The sequence below is a fragment of the Ceratotherium simum genome, chromosome 11, assembly GCF_057802395.1.
Source record: "Ceratotherium simum simum isolate JZ-2026a chromosome 11, ASM5780239v1, whole genome shotgun sequence".
Classification (NCBI taxonomy): domain Eukaryota; kingdom Metazoa; phylum Chordata; class Mammalia; order Perissodactyla; family Rhinocerotidae; genus Ceratotherium; species Ceratotherium simum.
Genome location: NC_141910.1, coordinates 63,024,670 through 63,042,586, shown reverse-complemented (window position 1 = coordinate 63,042,586; position 17,917 = coordinate 63,024,670). Strand labels below are relative to the sequence as shown.

At 46.6% G+C, this 17,917-nt stretch overlaps 1 long non-coding RNA gene across 2 annotated transcripts; it reads left to right on the top strand.

The window, feature by feature from the left end:
• Positions 1-4,890: 4,890 nt before the first annotated feature.
• Positions 4,891-17,601, top strand: LOC147916022 (uncharacterized). Of its 2 annotated transcripts, XR_015553592.1 has the most exons (5): positions 4,891-5,259; positions 5,515-5,575; positions 5,899-6,078; positions 7,182-7,288; positions 15,860-17,601. It is a non-coding gene; the product is annotated as an uncharacterized LOC147916022 (long non-coding RNA). The 2 variants fall into 2 exon arrangements; XR_015553591.1 differs by having other exon boundaries at positions 4,894-5,575.
• The last annotated feature ends 316 nt before the right edge of the window (positions 17,602-17,917 follow it).

Here is a 17,917-nt window from a genome sequence, read left to right as displayed (position 1 = left end):
CCCGGGGAAGCGGGTAGCATTAGCCGTAGTCTACAGATAAAGGGATGGAGAGTTACCCACGGCTGCAATGCTAGTAAGCCGTGTCGTGGAGCTGAGACTGAATTGCACTTCTGCCAGACTGCAGCCCCTGCTGGTCTCTACCTCAGTTTGATGTGGCGTGAGCCCTTTCTCTTTAAGTTGCACAAGGAGGCTGCAGTCCAGCCTAGCTTTCCTCGACAACTTGTGTGCCCAGGGGCACTTCTGCATGTGCCCAGAGGGAAGGACACCTTCTCCTTGGCACAAAGGCACTGTCTGCTCAGAAGCCCTGCTCCCACCGGGCTGCACCCGCCCTGCAGGGGCGCCCTAGGCTAGTGGTGGCCTTATTATATCAGCTCTTGTCATTTTAACTTCTCTGGGCCTCGGTTTTTTCCCCTGAGAAGTGAGACTCTTACTCTAACCATCTCCTGCAAGCCCCCTGAGAGCAGGATCATCTCCACAAGGCCACGCACAGAGCAGGGTTAAGACTGACACACTAGATATTTGTATCCTGGTGGGTGGCAGGTGATGCGTCCCTTAGACTCTTACCTCCCTGAGTTCGTGGTGCTTCTGCTGGTCATGCCAGTGCCTGCTCGGGGTTCAGTGAACACAGGCTGCCCCTGCTGGACTGTGTGGGTGAGGGGTGGATGACACTGGCCCTCATCACTGGGCTTCCTGTGACGACTGGATGGGACAAAGCTGTGTATGTGTGTGTCTCTAGTGCGGGCACAGGCCAGGGGGCAGAGATGGAACAGCCAGCGCCCTTTTCCCCTGTGAGTGTGAGCCTGTAAGGAGAGTCGACAGAGCCAGCCTCCCTGGGCCTCCCCCTCACCCACCCGCACTGCAGGGACTCTCTGAGCGTGCCCTGCCTCCTCTTTCTCACCTCCATGCTTTTGTACACACTATTCTCTTTTGTAAATGTAGTCACTCCCCTCCTCTGCCCAGCTGATTCCCATTCATTCTTCTGGACCCCAGTGGGGCCAGCTGGGCTCCTTCACGCGCTGAACCCATAGCACCTAGCACAACACCGGGGCAGAGGAGGTGCTCCGGTTTGGTTTCTTGAACAAATGGATGAGTGAATGTCGGAGGGGCTCTGATCTGCTCTGCCACACCCGCTCCATGACCTTGACTTGATTCCCCTTTCCAGCAGGGCTTCAGCACCATCTCCCCTTCCCCGCAGGCACAGGCCCATAAAGCTGCCATCTTCTCTCACCTCGTTATCGCCCCGGCCTGGGGGAGCCTCCAGGGATGCCCTGAGCCCCTGGGAGTTCAGAGGTCTCCCCTCGGCCCTCGCACTAGAAGCGGCACCCTTGGAAGATCAGGTAGAGAAAAACCCGGCGCCCAGAGGGAGGGTCTCCTCTGCCGGCTTGTGCTCGTCGGGCACAGCCCAGAGCGCAGTGGGAGCCCCAGCCCAGTGGGCACCTTCGGGGGCCGCCGGAGCTTTCCCAGAGCCAGGCCTTTATCTCGGCCCGGAGATAAGACCCCAGCGCTTGGCGCTCGTGCTGGGCGAACGCGGGAGCAGAGCCATAAAGCGGGGCGGGGCTGCGAGTTTAGCCGGGATCCCGGAGAGCCAGAGCTTTGAACTCTGCCCTCGGAGGGGAGGGGGCCCTTTATGGCCGGGTGGCTCTGGGGCTGATGAGAGAGCAGGGCCATTACGCGGGAATGAGGCCCCCAGCCGGCCCCCTTTGCACCCCGACTGCAGGGTGAGACAACAGAGCCCAGCGAGGTGGGACCAGCGGCGGAAACGGCGCTCCATCCGCTTTATTGACTTGTAAACGACACCATTAAGAGGAAGCCCTCACCTTGGCTGGAAACAGCTGTGTGAGCCGCCATAAATCTGGCGGCCGGGCCAATGGCAGGCATTCCCCGGGCAGGGGGTGCAGGGGCGGGGTGCCAGAGGCCCCATTACCCCCACTCCCTAGCCGCCCTGTGGGACTGGGGTTGTGACCATTCATGAAGAAGGGGCTTATTAGTGGAAATGTCAATGGCTAACTAAATTTTTCCAAAAAAAATTTAAAATGGAGAAAAAAATTCCCAGAAATCAGAGGCACTATTTGCAAAGTCAGCCCAGAGAAATGGACGTTGAGAAGAAGCCCAGGACACTGGAAGAAAGGGAGGAGGTACTTAGAATCAGACGGCTGAGGATTTCAAGCCCATCTCGGCTTCTTACTGTGTGCATCAGGGACAAGCCGCTGGGCCACCCAGCTCTCACATTTTTTTTACATAAAAAATAGACATAGTAATACCCTTCAAAGGGTGGCTGTGATGATTAAATGAGATAATGGAAGGAGAAAAGCTCATCCATGGGAGGAACTCAAGAAATGAATTTTCTTTCTTTCTTCAAATGACAATAAAACAGAATGAAAATTTGAGATTTGGCTTTCTTTGTTGTGTTCCCATGGAATTAGCTAACACCGCAGAACAGAAGACTAGACTAGGGCAGGGACAGCCCTGCCTGGCTCAGTTTTATTTGCTTGGTCGCTAATAAGGAACCTGGTATGGAAAACGGTGAATGCTTTCAATGAATATTTGATGAATAAATAAAATAAGGACGGAAGGAAGAAAGTAAGGGAGGAAGGAAGGACCAAAGGGAGGAAGGAAGGAAGGAAAGAAAGGAAGGAAGGGGATGGGAGGGGAGGGAAGAGGAGAAGAGGGAGGGGAGGAGAGGGAGAGGAGGAGAGGGAAGGAGGATGGGAGCTAAGGTCATTTTTCCTCTGGACCGAGTCTAGTAGTTGGAACCGAGAGGAAAGAAGGAAGTAACATTTACTGATTCCCGCTGCGGGCCAATACGTTATGAAACTCACTTCTCACAACCACCAGGAGGACTCTGAGGATGATTGCCCAAGCTCTGCCATGTACTTATTAACCAGTGAGTAAATTTGCGTTATGGGCACGTTATTTACTCTGTGGGCAAATAACTTCTCTCCACCAGTTTCCTCCTCTCGAATGGTGAGAATTAAATGAGATAATATGTGTTCACACAGTTCACACAGTTATTGGCAAACAGTAAATGCTCAATAAATGTTGTATATTATGCTTCAGGATGGAGACACTGGCTTAGAGCTGTTGAGTCACTTGGCCAGTTCACAAAGCTGAGAAGCATCATAGCCTGGATTCCCGCTTTGCTTCTCAAGTTCACCCTCTGGATTCCACCAGGTTCTGGAGCTGTTGAGACACCAGAAGGGGTGGTGCGTGGAATCCCCACAGCTGGGTGGTCTCAGAATTTTTTATCAGATGTAACTACTAAAAATAATTCTTTAGAGATAGAACTTATATGCTGAGCTTCTGAAAACAGTTAATGGGGCCATTGGGATCCTTATCTTTGCCTGAGGAATACCTTCATTCATCTTCTAGCAAACAAACAAATAAATAAACAAACAAACAAACACAAGCAAAAAGGAGGCGAGATGTTAGGCAAACATTTACAGAGCGCTTGCCAGGGCCTCGCCTGAGCCAGGAGCTGCAGGGAGCTCCGCGCCCAGTGACATGGTCCCTCACCTCCAGACTCCCGGGCTCAGTATTTGCGGATCACTGACTGTTGGAAGTGGAAAGTCCTTGGTGTTGTGTTTTGGGGGGAACATCTCACAAGATGCTTGACTAAAAGGGACTCTGAGTTCAGATGAACTGGGGACAAGCTACGTTGCATACACAATGATTTCTGTCCTGCGGGGTTTCCCTGAGCCTTTCCAGGTTCCCTGCACTGGAGACTTCAGTGGTGGGGGGAGCCAGCCAATGCAGAGTTTCTCAAGTGCAGATGACCAGGAAAGCCTTTTATTTTATTTTTTTCAAGAAACTGCTATTAACATGCCACAGCCCTGGACAGAAGTAGGGGGAGGGCCCTGTAGGAGGGAAAGATAGGGACACAGGCTTTTTGGGGAGCCCTTTGGCTCCTCATGGCCACCCCACCCGCCCCAGCCGTGGCCACAGGATCCCCTTGGCATTGCCTAGAAGAAAGAAAGTCTCTTTCAGAAAACTCCTGGGGTTACCTGGGACTCCATACTACCCTCCATCTCCAACTGGGCGTCAGTTCCTCATCTGTGCAACAAGGAGACAGAATGACATGTGGCATTTCCCATCATCCGTAATTCTTGAATGATTCATAGTGAAAGGAATCTCGGCCCAGGAATTACCAGGGTGCCTCTGCGTCTGAGAGCCCAGCCTGGCTTTTGTAGGGGCTCGAGTATTGCAAATGATTTGGAGAATTTACCAATGCGTACATGGCCCTGACTACATGCAAGGCAGTGCTCTAAATGTTTATAAGTATTAATTTATTTAGTCCTCCCGGAAGTCACCTTTATTCTCATTCCCTTTTTACAGATGAGGAACTGAGGCCCAGAAGATTTGGAGAATTTGAACCTGAGCACTTTGGACTCAGCGTCGGTCCTCGCGTTGCTGTCTCCTCTCAAAACTGGTCAAAGCAAAATGGGTTTCAATTTCCCAGATGGGTTTCAGTCCTCCAAGGAGGGACTGAATGAAGGAGGTAAAGACAGAGGGAGAGAAGAAAGAAGGCTAAAGTGTCGAAAAGGGAGATGGGTCAGAGAGAAAGTGGGCAGGAGGACATTGAAATCTTGGCTCTCTTCTTGTTTGGGCAAAAAGGAGGATGTTTGGGTCCTTGCGCTGGAAATGACCACCCCCTGAAACACATGAGGTACGTGGTTTCTCTCTGCCTGTGATGCACCCCAGTCCTCATCGCCGCCTGCCAGCGACTTCCTGATGATCAGTCTAACAATTCTGCGCACTTCTCCTTCCTTCTTGGGAAGCAGCTGGCAGGGGCCTACACCCTGGACCTGCGAGTCCAGTTCTGGGTCCCAGATCCACAGAGAAGACTTCAGAAGAGGCAGGGCTTCCGATGCCTGAGCCTGAGCCGGGGGCCTGTACCTGCCACATTCCATTCTTCAGGTCTTAAAAGCCTCCTATTCTTTTACAAATCACTGGTTCAGGCCTAAATTATCCAGATAATTGAGCCGCCTGGCCCATCATGTGTTGGCATAGACACCATTTATGTGTAATCTGAGAATATTCTATCTGCTGCGGAGTTTCTTTCAAAGGCATTATTTCTAACCTTCTTTAAGAAACAAATTTCCTGTTGCCATGGAGATCATTTTTCGGCTAATTTTATCGGGCTCGGCAGCCAGGGCGGGAAGCAGCTCTCTCACGTTTCCCAGGTTTCTACTCCGGAGAGTCCTGGGTCATCTTTGTCAAGGAGGCTCCCAGACCTCAGTGTCTTTGAAGGAAATGGTTCAGGTGACGGTCACATTTTGGTTTTGAATTTTAAAAGCCTTCACAACATCTGTATAGGCATTTTTGATTTGTTTTAATGAGAAATCACATAAAATAAAGATTCGGGGCTGATAAGGTTTGTAAATATGTGGTTTCTGGAACCTGTGTGTGAAGGGACTGTTAAAATGAGAAATTTCTGAGCTAGAAAAGACTAGAAAATTCAGAAAGCGTAAAAGGCATTTTTTAAGCACCAAACCTGCCCTCCTGCCCCCGCTCCAGGTGTATGAGAGGAAGCAGAGGACTGGAACATGCGATTTGCCTCCTGGGAGTCTGCAATCTGGTGAGAATTAAATTGCTTCAGAGCTCGGAGGGACCTCAAGGATCATCTCTTTTAATATTCTAATTTTACAAATAGGGAAATTCGTCCAAATTCTCAGAGCAGGTACTCAGGAGAGTTTAAAACTCAAGTCTCTTGGCTCGCAGTCACTGGGGATAAAGCAGGACCACCGCTTTCCTCCAGGCTCATCCCTTGTCCCGCCGACGTGCTCAGCTGCCTGCAGACCTGTGTGCCCTGCTCTTCTCTCCTCTGTGCCTTTGCATGTTCAGGTCCTGCTCTCTGGAATGCACTTTCACCTTTTTGCACATTTTTTGCTATCCTTCCAGGCTCACCTCAAATGTCAGCTTTTCTGGAATTCTCTAGGCTGGGTCAGGGTTTCTTCTGGAGCGTGCACACTGCTGCAATTCCTTGTGTGTGGCCACTGGACAGCGAGCCCCTTGAGGATCGTGTTCTATTTGTTTCTGCATTACGGTGCCTCGGGCAGGACCACACGGAGGAGGCGCTCGGTGAGTATTGGAAGATATCAGTCATTCTAACAGCCAGCATATGAGAACCTACTATGCACCAGGCACTGGATTAATGTATGAACTCTGTCTTAGTCCATTATGGCTGCTACAACAAAATAACACAGACCAGGAGGCTTATAAACAGCAGAAATTAATTGTTCACAGTTCTGGAGGCTGAAAGTCCGAGTCGGGTTGCAGACTGCTGACCTCTGTGTCCTCACATGCTGGAAGGCACAGGGGAGCTCTCAGGAGCCTCTGTTATAAGGCACTAATCCCATTCATGTGGGCTCCCCCCTCATGACCTAATCACCTCCCAGAGGCCCTACCTCCTAACACCATCACCTTTGGGGTTAGGATTTCAACATATGAATTTAGGGGGGACACAGACATTGAGACTGTGGCAGACTCAATACTCTCACTGATCCTGGGAGGTTGGCACAATTATTCCCCCATTGTGCTGTAGGGGAAACTGAGGCACTGTAAAATAACTCGCCTAAGCCACCGAGCTGGAGAATGCTGGCATCAGCATCCAAACCCTCGCAATCTGCCTCCAGATCTTTCCCATTGAGCGGCTGCTCTGGATGCCTTTCCCATCAACGTACAGCCCTATGCTGTAGGTATAAACTTCGTTTTGTAGCTGATTAAACGGACATTTAATGAATGATAAAACGACTCTTCCAAGGCCACACAAGTGTCGAGCCAGGGAACTGGAATTCGCAGCCGGGATGTTTATCTTTGAAGCTGACATTCTTCTGGCTTCATGGTGCTGCGACTGAATTCAAGTGTGAAATAGCATGGTGCTGACCATAAATATTTTAGGGACAGCTTCTCTCACAAGGCTTTCTGATTTTCTCTTATAATCCTACTTCAAATACTTTAATTCACAGCTAGTTCCTACTCTACAGTACGGAAAACCCCCGAGGCTCTTCTAGTCTTTGTGTGTCTGAGACATGTAACAAGTGTGGGTAAGATGGGGTCAGCTCTCTCTATCAGAGGGAAGCTTCCCAGGTAGATTGTGAGCATATAGTTTGTATCTTGGGTGTGTTACTGCTATTTGAATAATACCTAAATGAGGTCTTTTAACTTGAACTTTTTAATCGAAGGAATAAATGGAGAGAAACCAAATTATCTCCACTCACAGATGAAGATGCTGGCGTCTGTCTGCGTAGGGGATCCCTATGAAGGTTTAACGACCTGCAATATGTCCCAGGTATGTGATGCTCATTTAAATTGCCTTTCTTCCCCACTAGGGGACTGGGAAATTCCTCTAGCCTGGAAGTGGGGGGTTGGCCAGAGGAACTGTCAGTCCTGGTCTTGCTGCTGGTGCCGCCCTCTCCTGGAGGCTCTGCTTGACCAGGTCAGGCTGGTCTCCATGTGCGGCAGGAATGGCTTCCGAAGGGAGCTGGCCATTGGGCTCCTCCCATGCTGCTGCCCTCACTTTGTGTATGTAAGGCTGAAAAACTAGAGAGATATCAACACGCTGATGGCCTTGGCCGAGATCTCAGAGCTATGCTGACCAGCGGGTCTTCCTTCCTGTAGGCCTTTGCTTTGTCCTGATGGTGACATTCCTCCTATTTGCTCAAGCTCTTAGCTCTCAATGCCATTTTTATAGGGCTCCTTGAGACCCATCAATGTATTATTTCTAATTGTCCCCATCAGACCTGCCTGCAGTGGACTCTAGTTAGAGCCCACAAGTCCTTTCTGAGCAAAGTGTCCCTGGTCCATGCAGTGGCATCGTACTGTGCAGGTGGGTTTATTGGTGCTGGTCTAGGCCCACCGAATCAGGGGATAGCTAATGGTCATGAGGATAGGTTATCAGAGCATTGCGCAGACCACACAGACAGCTGCCCAGAATTTCACTGCTGTCTGCTTTGCTACCTAATCAGTCACCATGACCTCCCCCAGCTGTTCTGACATTCCGTTCTCAAGGCCTAAGGAATGCTCGGTGGCCAAGCTAGATGTTACATCGTTCAGTACATGAAATGAAAACACACACACAGCTGTGGCCTCTATTTCAGGGATCCGGAGGGCAGAGTCATGTGTGAGGTAAGATTGGCGTTAGCAAAGGAGGCAGGGAAGGGGCAGTGTGAGAGGAGGGGGGACTTTCTGAAGGGTGCAGCATCCTGAAGCCAAAGGATGAAGGAAACTAATATTTAGAGGCAGCTGCTTTAGGCCAGGAACCTTGTGATAGTCATTTCTTTCATTCTCTCACGAACCCAATTTGATTCTCATTCCCAGTTAACAGATGAAGAAACTGAGGCCCAGGGAGATTGCCATCGAGCTAGAAGTGACACAACTAGCTAAGTCTGATTCCAAAGCCCAGGTCTTTCTACTGTACAATCCTGTCAGAAACAGCCCTTAAACGAGGTTCACATTCCGAGTCGTTCATTATACATGGAAAGAGCTTCTGAGGCCTGTTGAGGTTGATTTGCATAATTCATTTTTAGAACATTAATTAGCCGGGATGTGTAATAGTTCTTGTGCCAATTTGTGTTTCAATTTCAAATGCAAATACAAATTAGCAAATGTTATTCCTGTGGCACCTTAAGGATGAAACATTTGCTGCTTGTCGTGAGTATTAATCTTTACATTTCTGGAACTATGACTGATAGAAGCCATAATATCCTCTAATTTGCAGGATTGAGAAAAAATTTAGTCTGGTGGTGGGGGTGGGTGGGGAAGAGGTAATTCTTTTTCAGCAAAAGAAAACATCATGTTAGCCATCCATCCATCCATCCATCCATCCATCCATCCATCCATCCATCCAACTGTTAAATAGTATTGAGCACCAACTAAGTGTCCACCTTTGTGGTAGGAGACAGAGATTGTACCAGGGAGCTCACACACTTAGTGGAAGGGAGAGTTATGTAAATAAGCATGTACAATACATTGTGATAGGTTTTAGAATAGAGCTAAGCTTTAAGTTGTAGAACAGAAAGACCGGAAGTGCCCAGGAATGCTTCCCAGGGAACAGGACACTGAGCAAGGCGAGTTTTGAGGTGGAAGTTGGAGAAAGCCAGGTAAAGGTGGATTGTTGGTGGTGGGGGCCGCTGGGGCGGTGAGAATGTGATGAGAGAAGACCTTCATGTGAGATCTGGTGTACTTGAGAGACTGCAAGCCGTTCTGCCCAGCTGGAACTTAGGTTCTTTGCAGGGGCACTAGCAGGGCTAAGAAGATGCACAGCCTTGCTTGCAGGCTATGGTGTTTGGAATTCACCCTGCAGACCTTTGAGAGCCATTAATGGAAGTAGCTGGTCAGACCGACACTTTAGAAAGCTCACTCTGGAGGCAATGTGGAGAATGTTTGGGGGAAGGAGACTTTGGACAAGGAGTTAAGAGATCATTGGAATAACCCTCTGGAAGAGAAGTGATGATTATGGTAGAGGCAGAGGAAGTAGAGAGAAGGAGACACCATAAAGAGATATTTCAGGAATATCATTATTGGAGAGGCCTCGTAAGAGCATAGGCTGTGAATCCACTTGCTTTCCTTCAGCCCGGGCTCTGACCTTGGGCAGGTCTCATAATCGCTCTCTGCTTTAGCATGCTTATGTGTAAGACAGGATAGTAACGACTGTGAGCACCTGTCTCATGGGGTTGTTGCGCATATAGTACACATTTAAGACTTGATAGTTTTGATAATGATGGTGATGAGTGAGATGGTTACTAACTGAATGTTGAGAGAAAAATGCCCAGATTTCTGATCTGGAATAGTGACGGACTTCCAAGAGCATAAAAGTGAAATCTTACAGGGTCACTTTGGTACATTTTGCTGGTTAAAATGATTCACAGAGACAATCCACATTCATTGTGGATGGTCTACACAAGGGCTTGAATATAGGAGAGTATGGTCCATTAGGGGCCATTTTTGGAGACTAGCTACAACAGATGTGTACATAGATTTTCCTTGCAATAATAAAATAATAATGACCATTTGTGCCATATGTGCCAGTTTCTCCAGTAAGCTCTTTATATACACTATTTTATCTTTGCAACAACCCTCCAAGGATAATATTACCATTTCTTACTTTACATTTAAGGAAACTGAGGTTCTATAACTAGATCATGTCTATAACTAGACAAAGTTAGTAAATGGTCCAAACTGGATCTGTATATAGATCACTCTGATAGATAATAAAGCTCATACTTTCTTCACTTTAGAGTGCTGCCTTCATGACTAATGCTGTAAAAGATCCTTAGAAGCCCAGGGGATAGTACCTAACCCAGTTTAGAGGCACCTAGGTACACTTCATGGCAGGGGTGATATTTAATCTCTAAGCATCCCCCTTGTCTTAGTATTTCAGGTAAGTCATTTACAGTCTAACGTAAATGAGATTCCATTGGCTGTTAACTTTACGAAGGATGAGGCAAAGTTACTTTGGTACTAGGAGACTCAGGTTAGAACTACAGGTTTTTATGACTAACTAGCATCCCAGATAATTTCTTCATACTTAAATAATACATATCTGGAAACCATTATACAACACGCCATGGAAAGTGTGCTGTACCAACATCCATGCTTCTGAGATGGAGGCATGAAACTCCAACGGTCACTTGGTGCAGGGAGAGTGTTGGTAGGTTAGTGATGTCAAGTTCAGCAGTGGCTAAAATTACTACCTTATATTGCCACGGAAAATACACCAAATCTGAGCAAACCAAAAAGAAGTGAAGCTTCAGCATCGTGTTGAGGATGGCATATCAGGGAGACAGTTGAGAGAATATCCAGATAACTTTTATCCAGATAACAGCTACTCAGTTACTGAAACATCATCATGGGCAAGGCCAACTTTCCCTGTGAGAGTTACAGTTGAGTGATGTGGTTCTCCACAGAGAGGGACTGCCTACCTTCTAAGGGCGTATATCAGAATTGATAACCTTTGAATAAGTCTTTAGAAAGCCAGACTGAACCGTGTGTTAAAAAATGTAGCAGCTGGTAGTGACATTTGACAAGCTAATGTCACATTCCTACGGAATTTTTGATGAGGATGACACTCAAGAAATGAACAACAGAGAACCTTCCTTGAGTGGACCCAATAAAGGTGACTTCAACTTGAGCCTGCAAACATTCAGCTTTCATTTGGATAGTGTGATGGGAAGGAATTAGGGTTCTAATCGTAGCTTCTCTGGGACTCAATTTACCTAATTTTAACTAAGGAGGTTAGATGGGATGACTTTTTTAAGGCCCAGTCTGCTCTTTCTCTAGTTTCTTTAAGAGTCCATTCTGATGAAGATTCTAAGTCTATCAGTATATAATTATTTCAGGTATTACATCATGATAGTCATTTTGCATTACAGACAGGGTTTCCTTACAGATGAAAGGACAGAGTGCTTCTACAGAAAAAAAAAGACCCAAGATAGTGCCAGCCTGCTGCTGGCTTAGCGGTTAAGTGCACGTGCTCCGCTTCGGCGGCCTGGGGTTTGCAGGTTCAGATCCCAGCCATGGACTGATGCACTGCTTGTCAAGCCATGCTGTGGCGGTGTCCCATATAAAGCAGAGGAAGATGGGCACGGATATTAGCCCAGGGCCAATCTTCCTCAGTAAAAAGAGGAGGATTGGCCTCAGATGTTAACTCAGGGCTAGTCTTCCTCACACACACAAAAAAATCCCAAGAGCATTTGATAGATCTAGAGTCTCACTTTTATCTAAATCCATCAAAATTTACTTGTTCTAACTTTCAGAATTCCACTCTTTCCCAATCAATGTCATATACTAGACCTGACAAAGCTGCAAATTCAATTTATATTGTAGTTCTGCAACTTGTAGGATTAAATTTTGGATCTGACTTTCATCTGTATCAACTCTGAGGATATCAGAAATTGGAGATTTTTTAGGGCTGACAAAGAAGTTTTCTTGCTTTCAGATTGTGCCTTAAGCTAAGCATTTAAATCAGATCTTGTCATTCTCTTCATGTAAACTCTCCAGTGGAGTCAGAAGCAGCCCCTCTCCATCCATCCAACTTCTTGTAATCATTCTCTTTCTTTCTTTTTTTAAACTAACTCCAGCATTATTTGTTTATTAATTTTTTTTCAATTTTATTGAGATATAATTGACATACAGCACTATATAAGTTTAAGGTATACAGCATAATGACTTGACATATAAGTATTGCGAAATGTCATAATCATTATTTCCAACACCACCAGTAACTTCATCTCTGAGTGCTTCATCATAGACAACTGCAGGTAATAACTTAATGACTGTTTTGTCCCTGCACAGCTGCTAGTTATGGTCTACTAGTACTAGAAAATGGTCTACCAGTATGCCTTTTTCACTAGATATCCAGATAACCAATCTCAGATTGCCAATTCTGAGAGCTGGTTGCCCAGAGTCTATGACTATTTGTGTTATTGAGCTGCTGGAGTGACTGCTACTTCTGCAAAAGCATTGCTTTTTAGGAAGCCTGGAGCCTGCTGCCATGAACACCACAGGATCTCGAGAGGCCACTATTGCCTGCTTCTGTTATGTTCCTCCAAAATCAGAACCCGCAGGTGCCATGCCACTGAGATGGCTGACATGCTGCTGCCATTCCTAGAGCCAGAGTCCACGAGGGTTGTGCTACTGGCACATCCCTTACCACCCTGTAATTACCAATGGAGCTGTGTTATTTGAGCAGAAACCCTGGAGCCCACACTTGCCTACCGCTTCTGTTGCTGCTCTTAGAAGCAAAAGTAGGAAAAACGAAGTGGCTTCTCTCTTCCTCCTGCTTTTGAATCTGCTGGCAGTGCCTCCCATTGGCAGAACCAAATCTGAAGCCATCTGGCAAGGGAATCTGGGTTCGCATGTAGTTTCCAGGCTTCCAGCCTCCTGCAATTCAGAACAGAGCAAAAAGAAAGTGGGAATGGAGCTGTTAGCAATCAGTAAAATGGTTGGTGCATATATTATACACCAGACGAGTTACTAGGCACAATATAGAGTTGAAAAAAATTGAAGCTCCATGGGAACAATGGCCCCAATTATTTCTTCCTGTAGCTACACAATGTAACTTTTCAGCTCCTTTCATTAAGAAGTGGGATCTATTTCTTTTGAATCTAGGCTTGCCCTGTGATTTACTTTGGCCAATAAAATATTACAGAAGTAATGTGCCGGTTCTAAGCCTAGGCCAAAGGCCCTGTGTGCTTCCACTTACTATCTGTGAATCCTGCCTTCACCATAAGAAAAAACCCAGGTTAGCCTGTTGGAGGTTAAAAGACTACATGGAACAGAGACAAGTTGTGTCAACTGAGGCCCCTCTAGACCAGTTAGCCCTTAGTCAACCTGGCAGCTAACCGTGGACACACGAGTGAATTCAGCCAAGAACAACCACTTCTAGCCTCACAGACAATTCATAGACTTGTGATTTTAAGTCATTAAGTTTTAGAGTGGTTTGTTATGCAGCAATAGCTTACTGATGCATCTGCTCCCAAGAGTGCAAAATCTAACAAAGAGATGAAGCATACACACAAAATGGAAACAAATGATATAGCATCATTGAATTGTACCATATGTCATATCCAAAAGGTTTTCAAGGATGAGGCAGATCCTGTGGACTGAGTTTTCATGGAGTCTTCCAGCAAGAGATGAAACTAGCTGGGCTGTGAAAAATAAGCAGTATTTTAGTTGACCCTGATGTAGCAACATATTTAGAAAAAATGGTTATGCCAACCAACAATTTAATACAAAGAATTCAGGTGTATTGAGTGAAAATTTGAAGGAGTCATCACCATCTTCTCTTTTACCTACATAAATATTCTTTGTTTGGCCTATAACTGAGTCCTGTCAGAGTAACTAAACATATTAACACACGTATATATTTTAAAACAAGTTAAATTACTATAAATATTTTTCTAACTAGAACAATAATCTGTAGTTATTGAAGAAAATTTGAAAAATATAGAGAAGAATAATTTCTCATCTAATCTATAATCCCACTGGCAGATGCAATCACTGTTATTGTTTTAGTATATTTCTTTCCAGTCTTTTTAAACTTGTATTTACATAGTTAATATCAAATGGTAGATATAATTTTGTTATTCTTTCCACTTTCTATTTTGACATAAATATTTTCTCGTTTATTAAATTGTCTCAAAAAATAGCTTCATATATTTCATCTTCTGAATATACCGTTATTTATTTAATTGTTCCCATTTTGTTGGATATTTATGTTTTTTCCTACTTTGTTCTATTGTAAGTAGGTCTATGAGATCCACCTTTCTATGAAAAACACATTTGGATTATTTCCTTCAGATAGAATGCTAGAGGTGCACCAAAGCTGATACATTTTGAAAGAATCTTGGTATATACAGGTATCCCCCACTTTTCAAAAGTTCACTTTATGCCACTTTGCTTTCACGAAAAACCTACGTTAGAACCCGATTTCACTAACTGAAAGAAATCTGAAAAGGATTTTTGCTTTTACAAAAAGTGGCAAAAAGCCAAGGTAGCGTTCAGCGTTTGTTTTGTAGCTAGCCATTATAGAGGCAGCACCCACTCGGAGAAGCAAGACTGGCGCCGCCAAGCGCCTTCCCCGGGAACTGCATTCAGCACCTCAGTGTCGAGCCGCCATAGCTTTGTACTGTGTCTGTGAGCATCTGTGCTTCATTTTGATTTATTTTGTGCATTGGCTAGCAAGATGTGTCCCAAGGTAACTGCTTCTTCGCTTTCGCCATTTCGGCTTAGGAAAGGTTTCATAGGAATGCTCTACTTGCAGATAGCGGGGGAAACCTGTGTTGCCAAATTTCTTTTTCCAGAAAAGGTATTCTAACTTTTTCTTCCTCGTAGATGAATGACACTGGCTCATTCCATTGCATCTTTCCTGCATTGATTATCATCTTATATGTATATATTTGTTATTTTAATAAATACAAATTGATAACCTATTGTTGCTTTAATTAGCATTTCCTTGCATTTGAGATAGATTGAACATTTTTCATGCACTTATTGGCTTTTTGTTTCCCTTTTTTGTGAACTGACTGTTCATGGTCTAGAGAATTGATATTGACATCAAAGTCCTTTTGTGGTTGAGCAGCTGCTCCTCGCCTCCCACGGGATATGGGCTGTGCAGTAGGAAAGCTGTCATTTCCTATAAAAATGCCTATAGGATGGGCTGCTGCACACGGCCATGGCTGCAGCTGTCACCTGGGTGGCATTGCCAGGGCTCTGCTCTACACAGGCCTTCTCTACAGGATGACATGGACTCTCAAACCCAAAGCTCCATTTCGTGTAGTCGCCTCCACGGTCCTTCACTCCAGGGCACTTGTACCCTGAGGGTTGTTTACTCTAAGTGATAGAAGTGTTTTGAGAGCTTTCAATTTCCCAGTGGTACAAGGACCTGCTGTGACCAAGAGGAAAGTGGGCACCATAAGGCTGTGTTCTTGGGTGGTTTTCAGGGCGATGGTAGGCTGCTTGGCCTCAACTCTTCCCTTTCATCTCCGGCTCCATGGTGTGAAATACTGAAGGCTCTGCTAGAGAGCTTTTGAGCCTCATTACCCATCGGGAGTACCATGCAACTCCTCAGTAAGCCACCTGTTATTGTCAAAAGAAAACCCAGATTTGTGTGTATTTCCTGGAGGCAATACATCTATTTTGGGTCAGATAGAGAGCTTGGGAAGGTGAGCAATGAAGACAACTCGGAGATCAGCTTGTTGCTGTTCTGTACCCTATGGCATTCGGGACACCCTTTTATTACAGCATTTATCACGCTATGGTATAATTATCCATTTACTCACATGCTCTGCCTCTGGAGTTTGTGTTCTGCGTGGGAATGGGCAGCATCTTATTAACTCTGTATCTCCTGTGTTTCCTACAGGGGCTGGCACAGAGTAGATGCTGAGGAAATATTTGTTGAATCAAAGGAATGTCATCATTTGGATTCTGAGGAAAAGAAAACCTTATAAAACCTTGTGTGAGTAGGTTGGTTCCAACAAAGTTCTCAAAAGCAGCTGGTGACAGAAGGGCATCGGTCCTGAGGTCACTGCAGACTGCCCAGTGCTCTTGCTTGTGCATGGTCTGCCCTCCTCAGCCTGAAGGCTGCTGCTGCCAAGAGGCTACGACAGTCCCTGGCAGCGGGAAAAGGAGACCTGGCTTAACTGATTCTTGCCCAACCCTTATAACTGAGATTTTCCCATCTGGTGTGGTATTATGGGTTAAATTATGTTGCTCGGAAGGATATGATGAAGCCTAACCCCCAGGACATTAGAATGTGGCCTCCTTTGGAAATAGAGTCATTGCAGATGTCATTTGATAAGTTGAGGTCACCCTGGAGTAGGGCGAGCCCCTATTTCATCTATGACTGATGTCCTTATCAGAAGCGGGAAATTTGGACACAGAGACACACAGGGGAGCTGGCCGTGGAAGACAGAGGCAGAGGTTGGAGTTTCACTGACATAAGCCAAAGGATGCCTGGGGCTACCAGAAGCTGGAAGACACAGGAAGAATCCTCTCCTGGAGGCTTCAGAGGGAGCATGGCCACCGACACCTTGATTTTGGACTTCTAGCCTTCAGAGCTGTGAGCCAATAACCTCTGTTGTTTTAAGGCACCCAATTTGTGGTACCTGGTTAAGCAACCCTAGGGAACTGACACATACGGGTTGGTATAGTCTACCCTCCTGAGGCGGCAAGTGCACACGGAGCCTGCATACGGAAGCACATGCACTAACACTCTTCTCCAGGACTGACCTACTTTCTGAGAAATGATCAATACACCCCAGGCATGTCTCTGCAGCCTGCACTCGTCTGCATACCCTGGAGTTGCATTGTATTTCCCTTGTGTGGGTCAGACTGAGAGCTTGTTTTTAAGGCAGAGCTTTATTTTTATCATCCAACTAAGTCTGTGGGAGTCTGGGATCTTCCCTCCTGCACAGGTTTTGCATAGACCACTGGAGGGGATATCCTTGAGCTCCTTGAAGGCACAGACATGCTAGCCATTGCCTTTTTGGGCTGAAACACACCCAGCTGTCCTTCTAAATTCGGTGTTTTAGATAGGATACAGGAGGCGGTGCCTGAGGTCCGATGCCAGAGGCAGCATCCTAAAAAGGGAGGGAACTAGAATCTGAAGTCCTGGCTACTGGGTCCCATTCTTTTCCTCTTGAAGGAATCTCAGACAAGTCGCCCCTCCCCTCTGGACCTCTGACTCTCCATGGACAGAACTGGTCACAACCTTGCCCTCTCAGTGTTTTAATGACTGGGTCCCAATGGGATACGGCCCCTCCAGTGGGACCAGGCAGGGCAGGAATACCTGGGCCCAGGTACAGAGGGCTGAGGGAGGTGAAGCAGAGGGTCTGGTCTCATGCAGGAATCTGCCTTAGGATAATAGTAATAAAAAAGAAACCAGGAGACTGATTTCTTAGTGAAATTCCTTCTGCTTAAGGGACATACTCAGGATCCGAAAATCTGGCTGAGTTCTGATTTGGATAGAATCAGGCTGTGCAGCCCTGTGGTCACTTCCTCAACCTCTCTGAGTCTTGTTTTCCTCACCTGGGAAATACAGGTGACAATGAATAGCCAGCAGAGCTGTGATGAACTCAGATGAGAAAGGGGCACGAGCTCGCCTGGCAGCCTGAAGCTGTTAGAGGCCAGGGATGGTCGTTCCTCTGTTTTCTTCCCTTCTGTGTCCCCTTCCCCCATCAGCGGGGCCTCTAATGGCTTTGGCATCTCTGCGGTCCATTTCCTGGAGGGCGTGAATTATTCAGTGGCTGAGCATCTGCCAGCAGGCCGAAGGTGCTGCCTCAGTGCGTGCCCACGGGGGAGGCTGCAAGTTGGTCCGACCCGGACCTGGTCCCCGCTCCCCAGAGGCCCCATCCAGCCTGTGGCGTCCTCAATGGCCAGGGCTTCACGCTGCCCGCTGGGGCTGTCCCCAGGCTTCCTG